General features: G+C 37.0%; 1 protein-coding gene across 2 annotated transcripts in view; it reads left to right on the top strand.

The window, feature by feature from the left end:
* Positions 1-21,646, top strand: part of LOC125403249 (contactin-6) — a 379,648-nt gene that overhangs the window by 125,659 nt on the left and 232,343 nt on the right. The gene's annotated exons all lie outside the window — the stretch shown is intronic.

Raw genomic sequence — 21,646 nt, 5'->3', positions numbered from 1 at the left:
TAGGATCATTAGTGTATCTTTCTTTTGATGAAGACCCTTTTAAGTGGATACCCAGACAACTTTAGGATGGGGGAATACTTCCAGGAAAACCAAATTATGTCTAGAAGCTTGGGATAGTCCATGTTAGGCCACAAGGTTTGTGCAGTGTACTGGGGGAGAGATGGTTCAAAGTCATTTTCAATTATGTGTGAAACTTCCATTAAAATGCCTCAACTACAAGGTTAATGCAGCCTCTGGGTTTGGAGTGCACCTAGGTGCTGTGAGAGTGGTGCACCCACCATTTTTATACATAGATGCTCCTGTGTGCTAGATTCTCAGGAAGCTTTTGCATATGTGTCCTTTGTAATACAGCATAAAATGTAATTGAAGCTGTATGTAACATCTGAGTGTAAATTTAGCCCTTTTCAAGATGCATAAGGGCTATGAGAACCTACAGTTGTAGCCATGTTGAACTAAATCATGGGTATTGTGGACACCCAATGCTTACAACTAGTGCCTGGCATCCAGGTTGGCCTAGAGAGGCTCAGTGCTTTACCTACAGTAATTGTGGGCAGTATCAGAGCTGAAGCTATGCAACATTCAAGTGACATGTGCAGAATCATGGAGAATTGCTCAGTGTGTAAAACCAAATGCTGTTAATGCTACAGGGTAGTGAAAAAAAAAGCAAGTTTTCAACTAAGACTTGGCTCATGAAGGAAAAAAATAACCATTGTATAGAAACCCCAGCATACAATGAGAATATCACTTTGATTTTTGACCTATTGGTAGTTTCCCAGAAGTATAGGCATCTGCATTTCAAGTTCTTTTTCCAAATACCACCTCCTTTTGACCCTTTTATATCAATCTCCCATCAGCCTACTTTACAACCTGCTTAGGTATCCTAATTTTATTAAGACCAAACTCGTATAACAGTCTGTTTTTTTTTTTGTAGAAGGATAATTCCTTATTCCAGCTGTACTGAAACTTTAATATAACATTCTACTTTTCTACAGTATTCCTTCCTTGGTCTGAAAAGTGTTATGTTCAGAGATCTGTATGGTCATGCCCTGCCCATTGTCTAAAATCTTAACTTGACCAAAAGGTCTTCTTGACTTTTTAAACCAAAAGTGCCAACAGTTATCCTCCAAAACATGTCTATTGCCTACTTTTCCCAACCACCTCATTCTTTCCTTCTATTTTTTTTGATGATACTCTCCTACAACTCCTTCCTTAACCATGTGTTCAGGCTAATATCTGCTGGCCAGAAAAACTTTCTCTAACTTTAGGACAGTAGGATGCTAGAACCCAGATGACTGTATAGTAACCACTCAAAGTACTTGGCATCAGATATACCTTATTTGTTTCACAAAAATATTGGATATTGTGCACATTCACCAACATTTCTAATGGATAGAATTCAGAAATAACTTCAGAATAAATTACACATTGACTGAAATCCAAAAAGTAATTAATTTTATCAAAAAAGGAGTAGATATGGGGAAGAGGGGAGATGACATGGGACTTCAGGAGTGGAGCAAGGGAAAATTTGTGGACTTGAAGAGTAAATGTAAAAAGAATTATACATTTAGTAACAAAAATACTTTCAGAATTAATATATAGTATTGCATCTCACTATTAACAACATATATAGTATTTCATCTCAATATTAACAACAATTGGACAACCAATTGTACATATACACACATACATACACATATTCATACATAGTTGTGTCCTTCTTAAAAATGGGCACTCTGGTACATTACACAATGGAGTACTACACAGCAGAAAAATAACAACATCTTGAATTCTGCAGGCAAATGGATGGAGCTAGAAAACATCATTTTTAGTGAGGTAACCCAGACTCAGAAAGACAATTATCACAAGTATTAACTCATAAGTTGCTTTTAAACATAAAGCAAAGAAAACCAGCCCACAAATCACAATCCTATAGAACCTATACAACAATGAGGACCCTAAGAGAGACATACATAGATCTAATCTACATGAGTAGTAGAAAAAAACAAGATATCCTGAGTAAATTGGGAGCATGGGGATTTGGGGAGAGGGCTGAAGAGGAAGGTAAAAGCAGGGAGGGAGCAGAGGAAACTGTAGAGTTCAATAAAATAAACAATACAAAAAATGGGTGCACATTTTCAGGAAAAGTTCTTTAAGTAACTTTGCTATTATTATGGATAGACAACAGGGATTATATTTATACACACCCATGTCAATTATCAGTCATTTACTTAGCATGCCTCTGGACACAGTTAAGAGACATAATGAACACAGATCTACAGTAGCTTCATTTGTAATTTGACACCTTGTTTTTTATATTTTTTAAATATGTGGATGGGTTAGTTTTCTAATATAATGATTTTAAATATATTATGGTAAGTACATAAGCCAGAGACATAGTTTTTTATTAAGAGCATCAACTATTATGCACTGTACATAACTGTGTGCTCTGTAATTCCATGTGACACACAGTAGGTATGTATATGACAATATTGTACAAATCTGAATCATAAACTGCACTAATGAGCTAAGGTAATATATCTAGCTCCATTTTAATCTTTGAGGACCTTTTTCATGTATCTGGAACATTATTTAAATTTTAGGTGGCATGTGACTTGTATATGCTGTTTGCATATGAATAACCATATACATTTAGGGATTTTTCATACAGTGAGAAATTCATAACAAATACAAAAGCAAGACTATTATTTTTCTACCAAATCTTCAGAAGTGTAGAATCATTCTCTCTTAAGAAAATCATTATTGCTTCCTCAGTTTAGTACAGCACATGATTAAACTTCTGACATGTGAGCAACTCACAAGTAGATCCAAATTTTAGGACCAAGATCACAAAATGTCTAATAAAAATAGACAGCTTCCCCTAATCTTTGGCAGCTTTTGGGTAGTATGTACATGTATTTACCTAAAGATGCTGAATTGACTTAAAGAAATATTATTGCCATCTTCTTGCCATTTTGAGAAATTATAGCCCCACAGTTGCCCACAAGAAACAAGAAGGTCTACTAATTAAAGGTAAGGACATCTGGCTATCTTTTAAAAAAAAATATTTATTTATTTATTTATTTTGTATACAATATTCTGTCTGTGTGTATGCCTGCAGGCCAGAAGAGGGCACCAGACCCCATTACAGATGGTTGTGAACCACCATGTGGTTGCTGGCAATTGAACTCAGGACCTTTGGAAGAGCAGGCAGTGCTCTTAACCTCTGAGCCATCTCTCCAGCCCCATGGCTATCCTTTTAACTGACTCTTATGTGTAAAAATTAGAAGGACTGAGGAAAGTACAGAGTATACTATGTAATGAATCAGGCTCATGAGGTGATCTAGACTGATCAGCACTGACCTAGCAGAAACAATCCATCTCGGTAAAAATAATATAAACTCTGAGAGCTCAGCTCTACACCATGTTAGCTACATGACTTTAAATACATAATTTTACTTGCCTTTACTCATGTGGTTCAAATGATTAGAAATGAAATAATGGAATTGGTATTGTAGGATTGATGCAAGCACAGATTCAAATGAGTTGGACTTGCATATGTAGTCCTTAGCATGTGGCAAGCAAGCACTCTATGCACTTGAATATTTTTGTAGTGATCACTGACATACTATGACTGGCATTATATCAAGCCAATTTCCTTCTCAGGCTTCTATTTTCTCATGGGATTTATGACTCAATTTATAAATATGGTATATATCAATGCATTACTCACAATAAGGTATGAAACCTTTCCTTTGCCCTAGTAAGGCTTTCCTGCAATTATTCATTATAAGAGAAAAATAGAGAATGCTTCAAAAACATGTGCATTAACTTTATTTAGGCTACTTGCCAGTTACCTCTTCCTTGAGCCACTTTCAGTTCATATTGCAGGAAGTGTACCGCCTCTCACAATTCAGATCATCTCTAATACTCTAAGCCAGTAGAAATTAAAAAATAAGGGAATAAATAAAGTTCAAAGTGCTATTTGCGATTGTAATTCAGTCTGACCTTGGTTAGCATTGCTCTTAAATTGTTGGAAAGATGGGGTCCATACTAGCATCCTTTAAACCTTACTTATATCATATGGAGATGAAGGGACTGTTATGCTTTGAAATCATCACATCTCAGAAGCAGATTCTGTGCTATATAGAGTTGCAGATTAGTTTTTCTTAGCAAATTCAGAGTTGATTAAATCTTTTCAGTGAATGCTGTATAAGCTATTTTAGATGTTCATACATATATCAGAAAACTATTGTATTGATTATTTCCTGACTAATATGACTATGGTTTTGCTTTCTCTTCATTTGCTAGAGTAGTTTCATTCATTTCAAGATTAGGCAATGTCTCTTTTAATCAACTTTTATTTGATGGCCACCATTTGTTCCTTACAAGCGTTTTTAATCTTTGCCAAGAAAATCAGTGCTTTATGAATGTCTGTGATTCATATATAAATAGAATCAATTTATCACGCCTTTCTTAACTCAAGAAAATTTTTCTCCTTGTTGGGGGAACAATATTAAATTCATTAGAAAAATGACCACTTTATTTCTTTTTTCTCACTACCTGGAAGGGCAGGTTAGTCACATTTATTGTTTAAATTTTTAATGTGTTGGCATCTTGCTCCTTGCCAAAGACAGCCTTAAAGATAGTTAAGGTTTCTCTCTCTCTCTCTCTCTCTCTCTCTCTCTCTCTCTCTCTCTCTCTCTCACTTTTCTCTCACCTTTTATTTGCCATGTAGAGTCTAGAGCCAAGCCCATGCTCCTAGGTCTGTACATTCATTGGTATGATCATCTCTTCTCACAGATGATCAATTTCCTGAAGACTACATGTAGCGACTTCATTCAAACTCTACAATAGATCAAACGTCCTTTTCCTCATATGGTTCTTCATACACATTATACATATAAGCTTTTGTTTGATTTTCTCTAAACCCTCTAACTATGGCCAAACTGAAGTTTCCTGAAAGTTCCTGTTGGCAGATTTGTGTCCTTGGAGCTGTAACAAACTGTCTTTACAATAGTAGTCAACTTTCAGGCTATTGGTCCCTTAGTGGTCAAGTCAGCTAAACTCTTCTTCTGCATTACTGAATATATGTTGTGTAGTTGGTTGTGTTCATACATAGCAGATAGTCTTGAGAAACATTTATCAGAGTAGAGTGGAACATGGCAGCCCTGACTTAATACCTCTTAAAGTAATAAGAGAAAGCTAGATTTTAGCAGCCAGAATGGTAAAGTTCATAAGTTGATAGTGACATTGACCAAACCTTTTGTGCTTTACTTTCCTCTGTGTAAAATGTGATTATGTATCTCATGAATGGGTTTGCAGTAAGAATTAATGCATGCAATGCTCTAAGGAGTTAGGGGGTGTCCATGATGACCCTCCCTTGTTATATCCTGTCACTAACAGACAGTTCCAGAAAAATAATTTTTACTTGCAGTACCATAGAATTGCACAAAACTTTGATTTTGTTGCCTGTTATGTTTACAGCAAAGATACAGTTACTTAATATGCATTTAATGAATGCAAGATGCAGTTACAATGAAAGTATTTCTATAAATTAGCCAGAAGACAGAGGGCAGCTCTCAGGAGAGTGTCTCTTGTGGACCTTTCAAGACTTTAGTCGTTCATTCCTTTAAACTTTATCAGATGTTTCTCTTTTCTCCAGTCAAAGATGTGTGACAACACACAGGGACATTCATCTGATACTTACTCAGTTTTTTTAAACATGGACAGCTATGTGACTGTCCTGACCCTCCTATCTCCAGAGGTCTGACAGATACCAGGGGGTCCAGGCCACAAATTACCTCCCACACCTTAAATCATGTGGTTAGTCAAGAACATTCAGTTCTGCCAAAGCACTACTGTGAATTACACTGCTGGCATAGAATATGTAGTTTATAGCTCAAGAACCCTTGACAAAGAAATAGTCTTATCTGGTAAATCTATATTCCTATGTCCTAAAAACTGTGTCTCTGGTAAAACAAAAGGCATTTTCTGGGGTGAGGTGAGTACTTCACTCAGCAAGTACTTAAACTATTTGTCAACTCATCAAATAAACAATCAGCCTTAGTATTATCACTGACTCAAAAAGTAATTCATTCAAGAATGAATTGATCATTGGAAAAAATATCTTGCCTGAAGAATACAATTAAAATGTCGCCAACCTCATATTCTCCTGATGTTTGTTTTCTGTGTCTGCACAGATAACAACATGTTCTAATGATTTTGTAGTCATCATGATAACAATGGGTAACAGATTGAACCCACAGCCTTTGGTTTTTTGCTCTACTTTATTCTGCTTCTTAGTTCAGTCCCTTGAAGAAACTTGGGTGTCCACAAACATTTTTAGGTACACATTCATATTCAACCTCTCGGGCTACTTTGACAGATGGTTGATCTCATTCATTATGCATAACATCTTAGTATTCTCACCTTTTGTGTAATTGTATTTCCAATTCCTGTGAGGTTACACCACAGTTACTTTCTATATGCTGTAGAAACTCTATGTCCAATCATTCAGCATTCGGGAATATCTTTTTTTTTTCTATGAGCCCAAACAGGACATCATACAAGACTCAGCTGCAGCTAATTATCCCCTCACCCAATCCAGGCACTCCAGTCAGAAAATGGTGCTTTCTTTCTCACAAGAAGAAAAACATCTAGAGAAAGGTTGGCTTTTTATTGCACCATTGCTTTATTAGTGATGTAAAACTCAAAGCTGATTTGTTAGTCCTTAAAAAAAAGCTCCTTTAAACTTAGAGACTCAGTTAGAAAGAATTGGTTTTCAAGATGGGCATTGCTTAACTTTATTTGGCATTTGTTTAAGCTAAACATTTATCCAGAGACCATAAGCTTTCTTTATTTTCTTACTGTGATAGTCTCTAAAAAAATAGCTTAGAAAACGCAGGGCAGTAAGTCTGGTGGCGTACGGCTTATGTGGTGGCTGTGTGTGTTGATTAGCAGTAAAGGCTCCACACTTGGGTTCGTGGATGGCTCCAGAGACAGCTTACTTATGACTTCAGCCAACTACTCTGCTAAAAGGAAGACGGTAGTCATATTGTTCTTTACTGTTCAGATCTATGACAAGGACAGGGTCATACATCTGCTGCATATTCAGTTTCTGAACAAAATGAACATCCAGAAATTATACAATATTAATGTTTAAACCGAACATTCAGAGATAAACAAAGATAGTTATTGTATGATACATAATAATTAATATACATAAACAAAGATAACTGTTATACAGTACTAACATATGTCCTGAACATTTAGAGATAAACAAAGGAAAGCCAAAATTTTACCTTGCCGACCCTGGTAGGGAGCATGTCAGATACCCCTACATCTGTGGCACCTGAGGGAGGAAAACCTGTTGGAAGTTAACAGAACAGATGTTCCGATTGTCAACTATAAATCATGTGCCATTTGTGGATCGGTCAGCTTCTCTGGAACCCTTGAGGGACAAAAGCATTTTCTCTGACACAAGAGACGATTCTGTGATGCTCCTTTTCCTGCCTGTATCTACCTGAGAGAGTCTCAGCTAGTGTTTCAGCTTATAGACATAATTGGCCATCAGTCATTTGGGTACCATTGTTCATTGACACAGAGCGCAGGATCATCTCTCAGCCCTCTCAACAGTAAGGTCCTGGTTTCTGATTAATCTTTGACTGGTCATTGACTATACTGAAGTAGCTTCTGGTTAATGAGACCATTTGTGTCTAACCTCATCCATTTTCTGAATGTACTAGGAATAGAAGTGCTAGCGCTTCCCAGCACAGCCCTGAAAATGCACTAATCAATCAGTCTTTGTGATTTGCTAGGGGTTTTCATTGTTAGAGTTGTCGAAATCAAATTGTAGTGAGAAGTTATAAGTGGGCATTTTTATCCCCAAGTCAGTCATATCCATTTAATGAAACCTGAGGAGCTCATACAGTAAAAATTATTAAAGAAGCAAAGAGCGACAACTGGAGCAATTACTTATATGAGGTAAACACACAGCAAGGCAGTAAAACAACCTAGCTGGGGATGAAGTCGACATTCTGATGAAGAGAGGACTTTCTTCCTTAACTAGCTGTGTGCTCGTGAACAAGGAGGACATGATTCAGAAACTCGGGCTTCTTGCTCTAAGTGATGCCTATAGTGTTGTTGAAATTCAATGAAATAACATTCCACAGGCTACCTCAGTGTCAATCATGTGTGGCCATTATAGGGAGCCATTGAAGTTCTAGAAGACCATCCTTTCCCTAGTTCATACCAAAAAAGGAAGCATTTTCTGATCACTCATGAAGAACATACCTAGGAGTGCTTCTACTGGGTGTGCAGACGTCAGATTAAGTACTGAGAGGGAATCTGGGCAATTTGCACCTGACTTCTTGAAGCATGTATACAAAATATACAGTGTTTAAACCAACACTCCCAGGAAGAATGGGAGACTGAAAAGTACTGAGTTTTATTTGTCAATAAAAATAAGGTCTTCTATTCGCTAAAATTTTCTTTGAATTTTACAAATAATTACGTTAATTTTTTTAAACTTAATTTTTTGAATTGAGATCAAAACACAAAATAAAGCAACAATAAATAAAAAACCTGCATTCAAGTAAATTTGAAAGATATTATTACTTTCTCCTTTGAAGTACGATTCCCATTTTGCTGGTGGGGGAGCAGACAAATTAAGGAGCATTCTAACAATTGGAATAAAGGGACAGACTTATATCCTCCCATTGACTTTCTCACCTGCTCCACATTCCACATCTCCCACATGGGACAATTAAAACACGCTGAGTGGAAGCAGAGTGGCCTGTGGCATCTTCTCCAAAACTCATGTGCACCTGCAGTGTAAATAGGATCTTAACGTTTGAGGGCAGGGTTTGTAGAAGTGGTTACTTAAGGGTCTTGAGATGAAATAATCCTGGACTTTTGTTTGACCTGAAATCCAATGGCCAGAATCCAAAAAAAAAAAAAAAAATAAAAATAAAAAAAAAATAAAAAAGACAACTACCAGTTAGGGAATGGGAGAAGGTGAGAAGGTGGGAGTGTTAAGTATCAAGGCCAGATTGGAGTGATCCGTAGAAAAGCTAAGGAATTCTGGTAATTGATGAAATTCACCCAAAGAGGAGAAAGGTATGCGAACCCTTATTCCTCAGAAACTCCAGTGAAAATAACTGCTGCCATACATGGAATTCAAATTTGTAGTACTTGAACTGAGAAAGAATAAATTAATTATTTAAGATACTTAGTCATAATTTGTTAAAGCATCCACAGGAATGTTATCTGTCTGTCTATCTATCTATCTATCTATCTATCTATCTATCTATCTATTTATCTATCTATCATCTATCTATCTATGCATCTATCTATCTACCTATCATCTATCAATATTTATCTATCATATCTCTGTACATGTGTTTATACATGCCTACATAGTATGTCTTTTCAAAAATATACTTTATGATACTACATACATGCTCATTTATATATATTCACAATACTTTGATTGCTATTTCACATATGAAAATAACTGCATGCGCGTGCGCGCACACACACACACACACAAATATCATTTGCCTGCTTGGTCTGGTTCCATTTGTTTGTGCTGTAAAGTATGGGTGTGAACCTGGAATCCTTGGAGGGTAAAGAAGTAGCATTGACTACTAAGAACTGTGAGGAAGAGCTCACTTATTTCCAAAACCCCCAAGCCCCAGGATATTCTACCAGTTATTTTTCTGAAGTAGCCATAGAAATGGTAAGGTCATGATAAGTGAAAATCCAAAGGAATGCAGCACTTCATGCCCTTACAGGGAAATTGAAATTAAGGACAAAATAGAATTGTCCTAACTCTGAATTTTCTCTTATGTCAAAAAAAAAAAGAACAACAGCAATAAAATCTCAGATTGAAAGTTTAAAGGCAGGTGGATTCTTTCATTGGTTTTGACAAAATCTTGTTTGCCCAGGCTATCCACAATCTTACAGCCTTCTTGCCTAGGCTGCCTGCCCATTTCTCAAGGTTATAAATGTGTACCAATGTAACTAACTTACCAAGCTTTGGATTTAGAATCTTTGTTAAATTGCATTCATTTATATTGCCAATAGGTTGAGGTATGGGTATTCATGTACTGTGAAGACCTTGTGTGCTGTGATTCCCAGAAATCATGCATTGAGATTTCAGTTCATAAGTAAGGCTGACCCACCGGAACAAATGCATTCTGATGGAGGCAAACTCAGTTCACAAGTCGCTGGACCTACTCCCTTCTCCATATCGACTGGTTCTCACAGTGGATCTCTTGTGAAGCCATAAACACTCTCCTTTGGAGCAAGATTCACCAGAATATGGATTATTGGGCACAAGCCTTTCCCATGTACTGGTATATTGAGTTATCCCCTCACTCTGTGGCACCTCCATTGGGAAATTTAGTCACACAGTCAATAACTTTGGTTCCTACTTCATTCCCTGAGATACTTTAGAAGCCACCTCCCTTCAACTATCTTTCATTTGGCAGGGCATGCAGTCAGGAAAGGAGTTTTTCATATGGATCACATTTGGGACCCTCAGAGATAAAGGGGCATTTAAGCTCAGAGAATCATCTTTGTTTTTTGTGTGTATATAAGTGGAAACTTTATAGAATAAGAGGAGAACAGCAGGAGAATAATAAAGAAACTAATGCAGGAAAGCATGTAGTGGAGAATTCACTTCACCCTCAGGTCTTAGTCCTGCACTTGCTGTGAGTCTTTTTTTGGACTCTGAGGGGACACAGAGGCTGGAACTCAGAGGTCCCCGATACTTGTGATCAGAGGACAACTTTCTCCCCTCTCACTTTAGCACGTGGGTTAAAGGAAGTCCTATATTTGGACTATTCAAATTCTTTTCTTTTCTCACCCCCCTCCACCCACCCGTGTGTGTGTGTGTGTGTGTGTGTGTGTGTGTGTGTGTGTGTGTGTAGCTTGCATCTGAGTGCATGGTGTATGTGCCGTTCTGCTCATGTGAAAATAGAGGTTAGAGGATGATACAGATGCCCTCCTCTTTTATTCCTTCTTAAGACAGAATCTGTCAGTGAACCTGGAATCATTTACCTTAGTAAGGACAATGTTTCACTCGGTACTCCACTGAGGATTGTGACTACTCTGAAACCTCTGAATATCAGTGTCTCCTCTGGGAGCAGAAGGGCTGGGAGGCCCTGCTCCATCCGTGATGGAAGGCTGATTGGCCTAAACTTGTGCAGTAGTAACACACAGTGGCTTCTGTGACTTCACAGGTGACATACATGGTTAAAGTCATTTTGGTTATCTCCATATAACAGTGTTCTGCCCAGTCTTTGTTTTAACTGATATTTACTATTTTAATTTTGACATTAGGCCTTACAACTATCCCACGCTGTCCTCAAACTCATTCCATTCCCGCCTCTGTTTCAATCATGCTGGGGTTAAAGAGGTTGTGGTTTCTTAGCCATAAGTATTTTCATTTGTTTTCCTTACTTTCTGAGCCCATTTACTGATGCATGATTAATAAAAACCCAGAGACAGAAATTGGGATTCAACTTGAAGGTCAGAAAAGTAGAAGACACAGCAACTGACTCTTACCTCTACCTCAGTCCAAAATGGTATTCCTGCCTCCAGGAATCTCAGAATGAGACTGTGTCTGAGAGCTGTCTCCTCCCATTTTATAATCCTCACTTGTACTGGGATTAAAGGTGTGAACCACTACCACCTGGTTTCTATGGCAAGCTAATGTGGATTCTGGTATTAAAGGTGTGTGCCATTGCTGCCTGGTCTGTAAGGCTGGCCAGTGTGGCTGCTTTACTTTCTCGATATCCAGGCAAGTTTTATTTATTAAAATACAAATAAAATGCCACTACAATTTACTCTGAATTCTTCTCAATTAAGATCATTAGTACCATGATATCAAATATTAGTGTAGCTGTTTCAAATTCTTTATAATTATAAAAAAACAGAATTTTCATCATAGAGCCCTGATAAGATAGGAAGCAAATGACAGAAGCCACATCAGCAGATAAAGTACTGATCATCCAGTCAGAAAAGTCACTGTCACTGTTATCTTTCAAATCTCAGTGTGGGTCATTTGTAGTGTGAAGCAGGCTGCATCTTTCCTCCATTCCTTTAGATAGAGATTACACTAATCATCAGAGTAGCCCAAACTCGAATCCCCTTATATAGAGAAATTCAGCTTCTAGAAATTAACACTGAGAAATGAGTCTCAGTTATGGAAGAAACATGATCTTTACTGCTTATATTCCAGGAAAAGTCACAAGCATGTAGATATATCACACATGATGAATTATACTTATCATGTAAAAAAACCAAGTTGATTGATTAAAATTAAGTGTGACAGTGCCAATTAACAACAGAGCACATATTTATTTCACATTATTTTCTAAAAAATCCTACCAACAGAAGCTTGAAATAAGCCTAAGAATAAAGAACAATATATGGGTTATGCTTAGCATCAGGGATGTTGTGATTTCAAAAACCAGTGGCAATTATTTACATTTTAACTAAAAAATAAATTAAAAGGTATTGATTTCCTGATAGTTATTTTTTCAATGGCAAAATTGACCACTTTTAATTTATAATTCTGAATTTTGTAACTATTCCATATTGAACATTTACAATTTTTTTAATGACTAGAAATAAGAGTCTTAATCTTAAAATACATTGTTTGTGTCAGTGGAACATGTGCTTAACAGTGAGAACTGTCAGGCATTCCTCTTGTTTTATTTATTTCTGTGATAAAGAAAATTGGAACAAATAGATATGGATTAAAAAGAAAAGTGAAACATGGGTAAGAAGGAAAAGAAAAATCCTGATACACTCTTAACCTTGTAAAATATTTACAATGTCAACGCAACATCTAGGGGAAAGTGTTTATGTTCAAAAACGGAAGAGAAGAACCTAGAAACAACAACAGCAGCAAATCAGAACTCCTGGAACCTTGAAGGAATAAACAGAAATTTCCAAGGTCTTCTCCCTCACAGGGAACAATCTTCCTGCTCGTCAGAGAAAAATAAAGATCTTTTGTTGATTATAAGTCTGAAAAAAAATTAAACTTGGCTTCTGTAAACTATCCCCGTCATCCAATGTTTATACTGAGGAGAAAACAATATAGCATAATGAATCAGAGGATGCTACTTCATTTTCTTATTTCATATTCCAATTCAGTCTTGTATAATTATGGTGTTTATGAAGTTTGAAGTGATGTATGCAGCAGAGGGAAACAGAGAGAAGGCTTGTTCTGTCATGTCAGTGCACAGGCCATTTCCTGATAGGAAGATAATCTCTTAAGAGTTTAAGTAATATATAGGTTTTAATCAACCAATGATTATCATTTGTAAAATCAAGATATCTCTGTAATGAATTAGAAAACAAATAGTTCTATTTCTAAATATGTAAAATTTATATCCAAACAAGGATGACTGTAGCAGAAACCTTATACACTTAGAGCAAGACAGAACACTCAACAGCAACCAAAAGCAACAACAACAAACCTTGCTCAGCCAGTCTCTGACAAAAGAACTAAGAAAGAAAGCAAACAGGATATTATAAATATGCCCTTGACTGTAGGCAAAATCCCTGAGACAGCATTATGGGATGAGGTTCCCAAACACCCAGGAAGATATAAGCTGATAAAACTTAATCAGGCTAGTTTCACAAAGGTCAAATCTTTTCTAACAAGTTTGGTGGCATTTTTTGCCTGGCACAGAGGGCATAAAAAAGGAAGGACGTGCCTGGAATGAGAGAGAATGTAACTACAGAAGACAGGGGGCATAGATAGCATTCATGAGAGTAAGATTCAGCCATAGCTCGCCACAGGAGGCTACTTGGGTGACATGCAACCTCAAATCACCAATTTCATTAAGACATTCATGCCAATCATTAGCACAGAGAAGCAGGGTGGATGAAATGTCATTCATAGCTGAGGGTCATGTCACAAAATTGCATGTCTATTATCTTCAAATACAGCACATTTGTGGCACACAACTGTACTCACTATTTGGAGTTTATTTAATATTTTCTCTGAGTTATTTATTCTGATTTTTTTTCTAAATATCCTCCTTTTCATTTGTTCTTGCTATATGCACAGGAGTCAGTGACATTTCACAGAGACACACTTTTTTTCTCCCAGAGAAACCTGTGGGCCATGGTAATATTTGGATGATAATAATGGGTTTTGTGGGGTGTTGTAGCGTCTTTAGTCTAGGACATTTTAGAAAAGTGCTTTTAGGTTCTTAGTACACTTGACAGCCTGCTGTTATTTTTCAAAGGTTAATGTTGAAATGCTCTAAAATTGGGCAAGTAATAGGGTCAAAGACACAGAAGTTCAAAAGATGGAATCCCAGTCTCCCGCTCAGCTGGCACATCGGTGTCACTCTACAAAAAGGCTTGTCTCTTTCATTCTAAAAAAAAAAATATCCAGAACTGAAACACACACATACAAACAACTTGGCCAAGTCCTGCTGTGCTTTTTGCTCATTTCTTTTCCTTTATTGTCTGACTTCTCTGCACCATTTTCTTTTTGCCTTTTGTTTAAGCATGGCCTGTACATCTCAATCCACTGTAACTTTGATCATTCAATTTCTTATAAAAAACAAAAAGGAGATTTCTGGATAATAGACCTGTGTCTTATGTTGTTATTCAGCTTTTGTTTTCATTTTCAATATTTATTCTTTCCAATTCTTAACATGTTCAACAAATATTACTATTAATTATATCAACCTTTCCTTTTTGTTTTCACAATGATGTATAAAACAGTTAGAGACAATCCACTCACATTTATATATCCCTGCAAAGTATAGACATGTAGTATTTACAATTTACAAGGTAAAGTAGAATTAATTACATATAAATTGCGGTTGCTTCTCTGTTCTTAGAAATGGGAAGAATATCTTAGATTAGCTGTTTGGTATGATGTGATTGCAAATGTCTTTAAAGGTAAAAGAGAGAAATGGAAGAAAAAGAATGGGGGGAAGGTAACTATGAATGTAAAGTCAGTCAACTGATGAGAGGAGGATGGAATGTGTCACTGCCCACTGTGGCAGTGGAGAAAACTGTACAGACACCAATGGAGAAGCAAAAGGTTAGAAATGGGGCAGTTTAGCTAGTGTGATAGTTTGGATGAGTCCTATTATTGCCAGGTTAACATAGCTTTGTTGTTTCATGTTCTATTAAGTACTTTTCTTATTGTTGTGTCAAAATATCAAGCAAAAGCAACAAAAAGAACAAAAAGTGTGGGACTATAAGATGGCCTACCTGGTAAAAGCACTTGATATAAAAGCTGATAATTCTATGACCCTTGTAGTAGAAGGAGAGAACTGAACTGAACCTAATATGTTGTTCTCTGATCTCTACATTTATGCCAAACACAAATGTGTTTGCACAAACACATAAATTTAAATAAATGAGATAGATGATGGGTAGATAATAGATTAGATAAATATATATAGATATAGATAGATAGATAGATAGATAGATGATAAAAGATAGACAGATAGATAGATAGATAGATAGATAGATAGATAGATGGATGTAATAATAAAATGAAAAAATTATTTTGTCTCATAGTATGATGGGCCAGTGCTAGACTTCTTGAGTCTCCTTATTCCCCAGGGAAAGGTGAGTACACTATCTGCCAGTTCCCACAGCCTCACAATGCAGGACAATCCAGCCTCATGATGTAGGACAATCAAACATTATAGGGAGTCCAGTCAAAGCAGGAACTCAGTTTATTACAGTGATTGTCTGCTTAAAAAGATCAAGCGACACCCTGTGATGTAAGCATACCTTCAGCCAATGAGAGGCAGTCAAACCCTCCCCCTGACTGGAGAGGTGTCTACCTAGTTTTTGCCGTCTCATCTCCACTGAACTTGAGCCAGGCTTTTCTCTGTCCTACAGGTCCCAAGTCTAGCCCATGAACTCGAACCAGGCTTTTTTTTCTGTCCTATAGGCCTTGAGGTACAAACCCTGAGATAATCATGGTCCAAGAGGACAGGTCCTCATGATAGGGAAAAAAAATTTAAAAAAAAATTTAAAAAAAATATAAAAAAAAACCTACCAAAAGAGCATGAGTCACATTGTATTCACCATCAGGAAGAAGTACAGGGAATGCCTGCTCTCAGCTCACATTTCTATTCAGTTCTGGGCCACATGGCATAAGGATGTACCACACACATTCGGTGAGATCTTCCCTTATTAGTTAAACCTTCCTGGAAATGTTCTTATAGACACTCAAAAGTGTCTTTCCATCATGATTTCAGTCAGATCCAGTGCAGTTGGCAATGAAGATAAGCTATCACATTCCCCATTAAGTCTGAGATGATCTGTTAAAACCACAAAAGAAATGAATACAATAATATCCTAAAAGTGTGTGCCCAAATGTCTTCCTTTGTTTTTATCTCTCTTTTGTCAGTGTTATAAATATTGAGGCATCCTGAAGTATATTGTATTTTCATCTTATTCATGCTACTGCTACTTTTACAAAACAATACCATGTAACCTCTCTCTAGCCAGCTTTTTGCTCCTAGCTGCCGCTGTGATGTGGGATTACCCCACTATATGCTGTGAATATGTTTTATTATCTATGGTTAATAAAGAAGCTACTTTGGCCTGTGGTAGGGCAGAATATAGATAGGTGGGAAAAGTAAACTGAATGCTGAAAGAAGGAAGGTGGAGTCAGGGAAATGCTATATAGCCACCAAAGGATAAAGACATCTGCCCACCAGCCTGCCAGAACCTTACCAGCAAATACCAAGCCTCATGGTAAATATAAAATAATAGAAATTGGTTAATTTAAGATATAGGAGCTAGCTAGAAATACACTTAAGCTATTGGCCAAACAGTATTGCAATTAAAATAGTTTCTGTCTGATTATTTTGAATCTGGGCAGCTGGAAAACAGTTGCTGCCTATACTTCTGGACATTTTGAACTTATTATGTTATTATTTTAAGGCACCGAAACCATGAATCTTAAGTGTAATTGAGGAGAGGTGAAAAAGGATTTTTTTTTAGTGTATTGAGAAAAGAAACCAGTTAAATGTTGTGATTTCAGTGAGGTAGTACTAAGACACATATGCACAGTTCATAAAGATTGTTGGAATGAATTTAGAAGCAGAGGCAGCTTTATCATGGCTGAATCTCATGACATATGACATCCTTCAAGAATGCCAAATCTCCACTGCCAGGTCAGATATTATCTCCATCCTTTCATCGACCATCATGTTGTCTATCAATTCATGGCACTCAGAGCATGGAAACATGCTGGAGACCTTCATCTCAATGGAATAGTTCAATTCAAGACCCTGCCTATTTTTCCAATATTACCATTATTCCTTACAGCATCTTATAGATATCCATGGTGAATTATTTTTCCTTGTTCACTATTTCCAAATTTTTCTTTATATCCATTCTTGACCATACTCCTCCCCTGATCCATATACGAGTCTGCAGATCTTTCTAGGTTCAAAGTCTTATCTTCTGCATTGCTAAATCTCATACTTTATTTCTCTTTCATCTCACTTATACTCTCATCTTTCTTTGGAGCAATTAACTCGTTATTACCATTGGAATCCTGTCATAGACTTTCAGCTCATCACTGTCTGAAGACAAACCCCTTCAGGACTGACTGTTCTCTCTCAGCTCCTGAAGTGGTTCCCATGTCAATTCGAGATTTCAACTCTTGCTCTATTTTAAGGCTTCATAGTTATATCATTTTCTTGTAGGCACTCATTCTGATAGTCCTCTAATACATCTTCAGCCTATAATTATCCCCTGAATTCCAGACTCATGTTATAGAATGACACGCTAGACATCTTTAGTAAGAGGCCAAACAGAAATCACAAACAGCATTGAAAATAAACCACACTTGAGGCTACGCAAATAGCTCAGTCAATAAAGAGCATGTCTGGTGATCATGAAGATCTAATTTTGTTCCTCAGAGTCCACGTTAAAAGACTGGAGATAGTGGTGCATGCAAAGTGAATGCACCATCTATATTCACACACATGTACATATATCCACACTTACAGTCACAGGTATCTGCACCAATACAAACACACACTCAAACACGTCACACACACATACACACAAAACCCTCTTATTTCTTCCCTACACTACTAATTTGCCTTATTACAGTGTGAAGTATTTATCTAATTATTCTTTGGCAGTACAAATTTGGGAGTCAGATACAAGGGTAAGAAGTTGAATGATCAGAGAAGTGGAGGAGAGGTAACCACTGGCCCACCCTCCCTTCCTTCCTTCCTTCCATCCTCCCTCCCTCCCTCCCTCCCTCCCTCCCTCCCTCCCTCCCTCTGTCTCTCTCTCTCTCTCTCTCTCTCTCTCTCTCTCTCTCTCTCTCTCTCATTTCTTGACCCCAGAAAGCTGAGACCCTCTCTATTCCCCTGCACTCTATCTGTATCTGTCCTCAGTCCTGCAAAACTCTGTGGTTAATTTTGGTCAGCTAGTAGCTCCACTGTCTTATTCAAGACAAATTTTATTGACAGTCACAGGCATGATCAAAATATCACACAGTGTGACATGAGACTTTTCCCAAATGTGAGCAGAGTAATCCCTAGAATAGAAATTTCTATTTCTTCTAATGCATCATCACAACTGGTCACTGTCTCAATCTGTAAAATAACAACCACAAAAAAAAGAAACAAAAGGGCAAAAAAAAAATCTCTGGACTTCAGGTTATTAACCTCCACTGTAAGCACTCTGCTCTAAACCACTGCTTTGTTGCAATTAAATTATATAAATATCCTTCTTTGAGCCTTGAGATTTGTACATAACCTGTTTTCTTTTCTTTCTTTCTTTATTTATTAAGAATTTCCACCGCCTCCCCACCTCCCTTTCCCCTCCCCCTCCCCACCTCTCCCTTCCTCTCTAGTCCTAAGAGCAGTCAGGGTTCCCTGCCCCATGGGAAGTCCAAGGTCCTCCCCGTTCCATCCAGGTATATAAAGGTGAGCCTCGAAACAAACCAGGCTCCCACAGAGTCAGTCCATGCAGTAGAATCAAATAACCTGTTTTTCTATCTACAGTTTTGATGCATACATCTTACGATGTATTCACTTTCGATGATATCAGCAGATCAATGATAGCCTCTTTCATTATTAAAAATATAAAAATCACACTCCGTCCCAACCCAGATTTCCTGTCTCACTAAACCCTCTCTTTTCCTTCAAGTACTTACCACAGTCTCATACAACCTGCATTTATTTGTTGATTTATCTTACCCATCCTCCAATTTGAATACAAAATCAATAGCAGCATCAGCTTTAGCAAGCCTGGTGGTTGCTATATTTCTGACATATACCTAGCCAACTAAAAAATGTTTGCTCAATAAATACAAGACAAATAAATGGAACTTCTGCTTTCTTATTTTCTCTCGGTCTCGGTGCCCACCCCGATCTTTCTCTCCTCTTTGGTGAAAGGCTACAGCATGCATACATGTGTGCATTCATCCATCCATAACGGCTGACTCAGAGTCATCTTAATATTCTCTTTTTCTCATCCCTCACTTCCAATCAGCTTTTCTATTTTGTTGGAATTCTAAATGCTTCAAAATAGCTCTCTCATCATTTTTGCTTGCTTCGTTCCTACTGGCACTATCCAATTATCTCAGTGTTTTCAAATGTGGGATAAATAATCTCTCTGATGTGTGATTTCCATTTCTTTATCTTTACTACAGTGAATCATAGATCTAAACATGTCACAATCAAGCATAAAAAATAAAATTCTCCCATACATTCTGTTTTCAGATCAGATACAAATATCTGTCATGTCACTTGAAGTCAGCCCTTCAAAGCCATCAAAGCAGACTGTGAAACCCTCATAGCCACAGTTCTCTTCCTCCAGTTTTCTAGGATAGGTATGTTTTTTTGAGTGACATGCACTTCCCAATCTTTACACAGCTTTGCTTCTGCACAGAAATTACTCCCTTTAATGTTCCTTTCCTCAGTATTCATACCTTCATTCTTGTGCACATGTATGCCTTAAATTTTTTTCTTTTGGCATTACTCCCTAACCTCTAGGTCAAATTAATTGCTTCCTCCTTGAGAACCACTTAAAATAATATTTATGCTTTTGGTACAATATTTATCCTCTAATATTGTATGAATTTAATTATTGTCCTGTTGGCATTTCTTCCTGTGGTGTAACTCATAATCTCATAATGATTTGGAGGATGGGCTTTGGTGATTCAATTCTTAGATTCAAAATTGGGCCTCACAGATTTCTAGCAAGTTATGTAGGCTATTTACATATCCATTTCTTCATATTTAAAGCAGTGCTATTAGAATATGCTCTACAGGATCAAACAAAGGTCGTTGTTCATGTGCAAGTTCAATGTTAGTCTTGGTTTCGACTTTGTTATGAAATTGTTCCTTTGTTTCCTTAGTATTAGTAAAGTCTATTAATTTATTAATATTTTAAACTGTCAGTGCACAAAGAAAATTTAGTGTATTCTTAAGTAGTAGCTGTCAGTTGAATTTTCTTTTTCGTGGTTTTATCTTTTATTGGGATTTATTACTGTGAGAGAACCGAAATAAAACAAGCAACAATGTTTTTGTTCCTTCTGACCAAAATCTGAATTAATTACCAAAATGTAGAATATATGTTGTGGGTGAAACTTATTTTGATTCATGTTATATTCTCTGAATTATTTCTAGTGCTCTAGTCCTTTTAAGTCAGATTAATCTTCAACTTTCAAATAGTTAGGTCACCATACATGTCGAATAACTGGAATGCTGATCTCAATCTTTATAACATGCACAAAGCAATATTTCATTCTGTTGGAGTAACATACTTAAAAATAATCACAATGTGTCTGTGTTAAAAGAAAAGTTTCAGCTACCTATTTATAAGTGGAGACTGTTCATTTCCAAGTGTCTCAGACCTGAAATAATCACACAAAAAACTATATTAATTACAAAACTTTTCAACCAATAGCTTATGCATATTTTAGTTAACTGTTACATCTTAAATTAACCCATTCCAATTATTTTCTATTTTACCATGATGCTTTCGGTTTACCAGTAAGATTTCTGGGTGTCTGTCTTCTTTGGCAGCTACATGATATCTCTCATCTCCAACCTTGCCTAATCTCTTTATATCCCTTGTAGCCTGGGTATATTCTGTCCTGGATAGGCAAAGCATCATTATTCATTAACCAATAAATAACACATATGCAGAAGGACTTCCCACACCACTTTCCCTTTTCTGAAATTGGCACCAGTGTGGGTGACTACATCAATCCAACCTGAGAGAGTCTTTTTTTTTTTTCAAATGGACTCTGTTTGAACATGGCAAACAGTAGTATCGTGTCTCATTTAAAAGTGGTCTTCTTCATTCAGCAATATCAGAAAAGAAAGTGTGGTTTTGAGATGGCAGCTTCCTGCTTCCTGCTGCCAGCATGAACTCTGGCTCTTTCATGAAGCTGAACACTTGAATGAGGTTTGTGGACTGTATGCTATAAGTTTCTTAGTGGCAGCATGGACCAACTGGTGGCCAGAGTTGAGGAGGTATGTATGGCTGCCATCCAGCAGTCTCAGAGGCAGTAAACATGCCTCTGCCATGTTAGATTGGGTGGAGTCAAAAGGCAAAGGAGCCTTAGTCCTAGCCACGCCACTTAACATTTTAAGAAGCAGTC

Source organism: Myodes glareolus, chromosome 3 (assembly GCF_982192425.1).
Source record: "Myodes glareolus chromosome 3, mMyoGla1.1, whole genome shotgun sequence".
Lineage (NCBI taxonomy): Eukaryota > Metazoa > Chordata > Mammalia > Rodentia > Cricetidae > Myodes > Myodes glareolus.
This window is presented reverse-complemented; position numbering and strand designations above follow the sequence as displayed.